The sequence below is a fragment of the Lipotes vexillifer genome, unplaced genomic scaffold, assembly GCF_000442215.2.
Source record: "Lipotes vexillifer unplaced genomic scaffold, Lipotes_vexillifer_v1.1 scaffold481, whole genome shotgun sequence".
NCBI classification, from domain to species: domain Eukaryota; kingdom Metazoa; phylum Chordata; class Mammalia; order Artiodactyla; family Lipotidae; genus Lipotes; species Lipotes vexillifer.
Genome location: NW_006789873.1, coordinates 2,711,166 through 2,718,275, shown reverse-complemented (window position 1 = coordinate 2,718,275; position 7,110 = coordinate 2,711,166).

The window sequence follows — 7,110 nt, the reverse complement described above, 5'->3', positions numbered from 1 at the left end:
CAGCCATCTCTCCCGATTAAGAGTAGGGATAATATCCGTAACAGCCACCACGGATAGTGTGGTCACTGTCCCCCAGGCACTGGAACTAAGAAGCCCTGTGACCTTGGACATTCACTGAACCTCTCCTAGCCTCAATTTCTTGCTTACCTGTAAAAGAGACACAATAATAGCGCTTACACCAGAGGATGCTTGTGAAGATTCAGCAAAGCAATGCGTGGGAAGGGCTTAACCCTGCCCCTGGTCCATACGAGGTACTCAATAAGCGGCAACTGTTATTATTACTATTCCATGTGAAAAGTATCAAATGATTAGGATCAAAGAGGGAAACGAGAATGGTCTTAACTCTGCCTTCTGTCTCCCCTCACCCTCAATCTTCTCACCTTACCCTGGCTCTTTAACACAGACCCTATCTATTTTCTCCCAATCCCCAGAAGGGCAGCCTGGACGAGGACTGACCTGACCGTCGAAAAGCATGAGCTAATCACTCACAGGTCTGGGTGCCCGTCAACTGCCACTCTGAGCAGACTGCCTCTTTCTTCCTCCTGGCCAGGTCCATTTTCTGCAGTTTACATCTCCTTGACAATGCCACTTTGGCCTGGTTCCACAGGACAACGCACGAGGCACGCCCCGGCACTGTGAAAAGGCGTCAGTTGGCTATCTTGCCAGACCGTATAGCTGTGAATCAGAAATACCAAGGCATTTGAAAGCAAAAGCCACACCTTCTGTGATGGCCACCAAAAATAATGCCCCCAAAGGTGTTTTTTCCCTTCTTCTTCTGAGTGTAAAGCAGAAGAGAGGGAAAAAGAAAAAGTGAGTGGCAGCAACCAGTCCTATGAAGAGAATGTTTCATCTTGGTCCATGCATTTGTTCATTCATGGCATTCTTAGTGTCTCCTCTTGGCTGAGTAATATGCCACAGGTATGGGGAAAATGAGACGAATAAGACAACAGCGGCTGGGCCCGAGGGGTGCACCATCTACTGGGGGAGATGGACAAAATAAATGAGCAATTGTCATATGGTGTGGAAAGTTCTCTGCTGTTGGGCCCCAGAGGAACGGGCACTGAACTCATCCTGGGAGTATGTTTGTTTTAGTCTGAGAACAAGCCAGCGACAACAACAAAAAATAGGCTTTGATGAAAACAAATGGAACTCAGCAGCCCAGGAAACCAAATACAGAGGGCACAGGGCCTGGAAAGGCAGCTCTGGATCTCGTTCCTCCGGGTCATGGTGATTCTGCTGCTATTTCTTGTCCATTCCTGAGCCTGCTGATTGGGCTCTTGCCTCCAACCCTCAAGAAAGAGTTAATCCTTAAGAAAATGCTCACAATACTGTTTTTATTGAAGTATAGTTGATTTACAGTGTTGTATAAGTTTCAGGTGTACAGCAAAGTGATTCAGTTATACATATATATATATTCTTCTTCGGATTCCTTTCCATTATAGGTTATTACAGGATATTGAATATAGTTCCCTGTGCTATACAGTAGGACCCTGTTTATTTTATATATAGTGGTGTGCATCTGTTAATCCCCAATTCTTAGTTTATCCCTCCTCCACCCCCTTTCCCCTTCGGTAACCATAAGTTTGTTTTCTATGTCTGTGAGTCTATTTCTGTTTTGTAAATAAGTTCATTTGTATCACTTTTTAAAATTCTACATATAAGTGATATCATATGATATTTGTCCTTCTCTGATTTACTTCACTTAGGATGATAATCTCTAGGTCCATCCATGTTGCTGCAAATGGACTTATTTCATTCTTTTTTATGGCTGAGTAATATTCCACTGTGTGTGTGTATGTGTGTGTGTGTGTGTATATATACACACACATACCACATCTTTTTTTTAACATCTTTATTGGAGTATAATTGCTTTACAATGGTGTGTTAGTTTCTGCTTTATAACACAGTGAATCAGCTATACATATACATATGTTCCCATATCTCTTCCCTCTTGCATCTCCCTCCCTCCCACCCTCCCTATCCCACCCCTCTAGGTGGTTACAAGGCACCCAGCTGATCTCCCTGTGCTATGCGGCTGCTTCCCACTAGCGATCTATTTTACGTTTGGTAGTGTATATAAGTCCATGCCACTCTCTCAGTTCGCCCCAGCTTACCCTTCCCCCTCCCCGTGTCCTCAAGTCCATTCTTTAAGTTTGCGTCTTTATTCCTGTCCTGCCCCTAGGTTCTTCAGAACCTCTTTTTTTTTTTTTTAGATTCCATATATATGTGTTAGCATATGGTATTTGTTTTTCTCTGACTTACTTCACTCTGTATGACAGACTCTAGGTCCATCCACCTCACTACCAATAACTCAATTTCATTTCTTTTTATGGCTGAGTCATATTCCATTGTATATATGTGCCACATCTTCTTTATCCATTCATCTGTCGATGGACACTTAGGTGGCTTCCATGTCCTGGCTATTGTAAATAGTGCTGCAATGAACATTGTATACCACATCTTCTTTATCCATTTATCTGTTGATGGACATTTAGGCTGCTTCCATGTCTTGGCTACTGTGAATAGTGCTGCTATGAACATTGGGGTGTGTATACCTTTTCGAATTACAGTTTTCATTTTTTCTGGATATATGCCTAAGATATATTTATTTTAAACATATATTTTAAACATCCAAAATAAAAATCCCAAATCCTGTATACAGTAGGATTCCAATCTTGTACTTGTTTGTTTCTGTACGTGGGAGTTCATAATGCACATACAGAAAAATAAACTGGAAGGAAACACATACAAACATTAACAATGGTTCTCTTTGGGAAGCATTTTTATATCTTCTTTTTTCTTAGTTAAATATTTTCATTTTTCTACAATGAACATGTATTAATCTTCGTTATCTGAAAAACAATGTTAATCTTAAAAGCGAAGAGTCTGTCTGCAAAAGGCTGCATTGCTATGTGATTCTGTTTATATGACATTCTGGAAAAGGCAAAACTATATAAACAGAAAACAGGTTTGTGGTTGCCAGGAGCCTGAGGTGGGGAAGGGACTACCTACAAAGGGACACATAGGACTTCCCTGGTGGCGCAGTGGTTGAGAGTCCGCCTGCCGATGCAGGGGCAAAAGAAAAACAACAAACCAGAATGCTACAGAGGGTAGCATGAAGAAATGTTCTGGGGGCTGATGGAACTGTTCTGTATCTTTTTTTTTTTTTGCGGTATGCGGGCCTCTCACTGTTGTGGCCTTTCCCGTTGCGAAGCACAGGCTCCGGACGCGCAGGCCCAGCGGCCATGGCTCACGGGCCCAGCCGCTCCGCGGCACATGGGATCCTCCCAGACCAGGGCACGAACCCTCCTCCCCTGCATCGGCAGGCGGACTCTCAACCACTGCGCCACCAGGGAAACCCATGTTCTGTATCTTGATTGTGGTGATAGTGACATGATCGTATGTGTTTTTCAAAACTCACAGAACCGCACACTTAAAAGGATAAATTTTATCATATATAAATTGTTCCTCAATAAATCAGATTTTTTTTGTTAGAGTCTGGATCATTTCTCTGGTTCTATTATTTTTTGAAGAATCTAATGGACCTAGGAAGATAATGACAAATCTGGAGGATATGATCTCAAAAGGAAGATTAAAGAAAGAGATTAAAAAAATTTTCATATTCCTCTCAGTCTCTTAAAGTTCAGCCGTAAATGGCTGGGGCTTGAGTTTGGTGTTTTGGTTTTACTCCTTTTTTAAAGTGACTTGAGACCAGGATATATGAAAGACATAGTTTTTCTTGGTATTTAATGAGGTGACTTGAGTATGAATTCAAGTATATGATTTACAACTGGAGTGATAACTTTATGAAACATTTACATCTGTGACAACATCTAATAAAACTTTTTATTATTATTAGAAACATTGCTTGTATGGTTAGAACAGACTGTCAAAATAATCCCCCTTGGACCAGACACATCACAAATTGATCATTTACCTTGTTGCTCTTGCCAGTATCATATCTAAATTCAGAGGACTTCCCTGGCCGTCCAGTGGTTAAGACTTCGCCTTCCAGCGCAGGGGGTGCGGGTTCGATCTCTGGTCGGGGAGCTAAGACCCCACATACCTCGCGGCCAAAAAACCAAAACATAAAACAGAAGCAGTATTGTAACAAATTCAATAAAGACTTTAAAAATGGTCCACATCAAAAAAAAATCTTATTAAATACATAAATAAATAAGTAAATTCAGTCTGATGGAGAATCGAGAAAAGGGCCAGCCACTGACACAATTTTCTTTACAAAGATTGGGGTTTTCATTTACTACAAGGGACACAACATAAAGACTATCTTTGAGTAGGAAACTACATGACCAGAAACTGGCAAGAACTTAAGATTATCTGTAGAAGGAGAGAGAGATGCCTAGACACAGTCCCTCCTTCACACAAAAGGACTTGAGGACCCCCTGTGTGTAAGGCATAGGGATGGGTGCTACAATTCCTGTCCTGAGTGACCAGGGTAGACACTGCTGTTCAAATTCAGTCATATCATTTAAATATTTGAGGCTGCTTTGCCCTTTATTTCATATCGAATCAGATCATTGTCTATAAACACTGACATTAGATGCTGTTATAATTGAGGTAGCATCGAAGCTACTTTCATTTCTTCCTTAGGTAAACAATAACAAGAGGAGATTCTAGAATAAATCAGTGTTATGGAAAGGAGATGGGCAACAGGCTCAATACAGACAGAAGAGCTGTTCCAGTTACTTTTTATTAACCTGTAAATTCTTCTGTTTCTCCTCAGAAGTGGCTTCAGATGAGTGGTACAGAAACTGCATGTACACATGCTCCTGGTTCAGATAAAATCAGTTGAGAAATCACAGAGAAATACCGAAAATTAGAAAATATCTAAGCGATGGGTCCTGGTTAAGGGCAAAATGAAAAGATGGCATGGAGTTTTCTACAAAAAAAAAATTGGCCATGTTAGTCTATTTTATTTACAAACTAGGAAATTCGAGCTCTGGACCCTTAAAGCCAGTGGCCCACTGGACATCTCCACTTGGGTATCCCATAGGTACATCATGCTCAGTGTGTCCAAACCTGAATTCCTTCCCTTTCCCTGTCTCCTGCTCTGCCCCTCCTGGGTTCCACATCTTGGTGAATGGAACCACCACTCACCAGTCACTCAGTCCAGAAACCTGACAGTCATCCCTAACCTCCCACTCTTCCTCACCTCCCATATGCAAGCAGTCAAAAGGTCTCCCCTAAACCTGCTTTGTCATTCCCTTACTGTTACCACTGGTTTCCATATTCCTGGATCCAATGGATGCTCTCCTGTCTTTGTATGACTTGATCTCTTTACAGAATTTGACATTATTGGCCATCCTTTCCTAATGAAAACTCTTTCTCCTTTAATATCTGTAACACTGCTCTCGTTTTCTACCAACCTCTCTAGTCTCTTTAAACATCACTGGTTTTGCTTGTTTGTTTGTTGTTGTTTTGTATTTTTTTTCTAGGACTCTTCCTATTATACACATTCTCTTGGGGATCTCATCTGCTCCCAAAGTCCAGATTTGTCTCCTGTGCTCCAGGCTTATATATCTAACTTATCCTTTAAGGCTCAATTCAACATGAACTTCCTCAGGAATCATAGAATAGTAATTCATCTAATTACAAGTCTGTCTCTACTGCTAGACTGTGAGCTCCCTGAGGGCAGGAACCATGCCTTATTCACCTCTGAATTCCCAATACCTTGCGTAGGCACTCAGATAAAGTTTGTTGAACGAATGAATGGTTAGTAGAATCAAGTCATTGGTCTCCTATGAAAGGTAGAGGTTTGAATCCCTCTACTGACATCCCTACCATTGGGTCAAAAAGAGTAGAGCTCAGCTGGATAGAGTATACTGTAATGAGAGCAAAGTTGCCAAGTTACCCAGACCAGCCAAATTTGTCCTGGACGGTAACTCTAGGCCAACTGTGAACTCTGACCAGCTGTCTTGAAAATGTAATGTTAGTCATCAACAGGAGTGGGTGAGAATGCAGCATCACTAACGCAGATGGTGATAAGGTCTCACCCCAGTAAGTAATCTCCTCTCATTGGTATCTCCATCTGAGCCCCCTTTTGGGGTGGGATTCATGTCGGCTGAAGAAAACCTTGGGGAGAGGGAGAGGACACTTTTTCTTCCTAGTGTCTCCAGGGGCTATACATCTAACCCCGCCGTCTACAGGGAAAGACTGAGGTAAGCCAATGAAGTTTTCTGTATAGGTTAAGGGCATACTTTGTGAGGTTCTGAGTTTAATATACATTTTTAGATCAGCACATCAGTCCTACAATCTCTGGATGGGGGAATAAAATCCTGCTGAGGAAGGAATGTAATCATGAGTTAACATAAAAGCAATTTTAGGAACTACCTATCGGGATCAACGTTACTTTTTTTTTTTTTTTTTAAAATGACAGCTCTCTGTGGATCATCTTTCTCTCAAGGTAGTTCTAAACTGACTTTTCCCAACAACTCCGGAGGCAACGAAGACTTCATTTTGGAAACATTGGCTGGGTGAGCTGATGACTCACACCTCAGATGAATTAATAAAAGTTAAGAAAACAAAAACCAGATGTTTCCTTCATCTTAATATAGGCCTCTATGCTCTCTTTTGTCAGTTATACTGTCAATTGCTGGTGTCCTTCTCTTGGGGCAAAAATCAATTTTTAAAAAGTTTGAATCTCTCTGCATTTTTTGATGAACTCTGTCCCCACAGTTGCTATTTGGCTCAAATGTCCACAAAGACTGCAGCTCCGGCACCAACGGTTTCAGCAAGCGAATGGCACACAGTGCTTGAGGACAGCATACCAGAGGGCTTTGGATGCTACACTGGATTTGCTAGAGAACTCCTGCAACAGTCTTTGGGGAAAAGCACAAAGTGAAGCAGTCTCCTTGCTCACACATAAACCTCCCCAGAACCAGAAATGGTCTGGCCAACTAGCCGAGGCTTCCTTTCCAGATCCAGGATTCATTCTTTGGCCCTTGACCCTCCCAGAAAATGCTAAGAACTGCATTTTAGAGTGCCCACAACATATATTTTCATTCTCCTGGCCAGACCAGTGGAGGATACACCGAAATCCAGAGTGACGCACTCTTTAAAGTTTCCTAGTAATACCACCCATCATTCCCG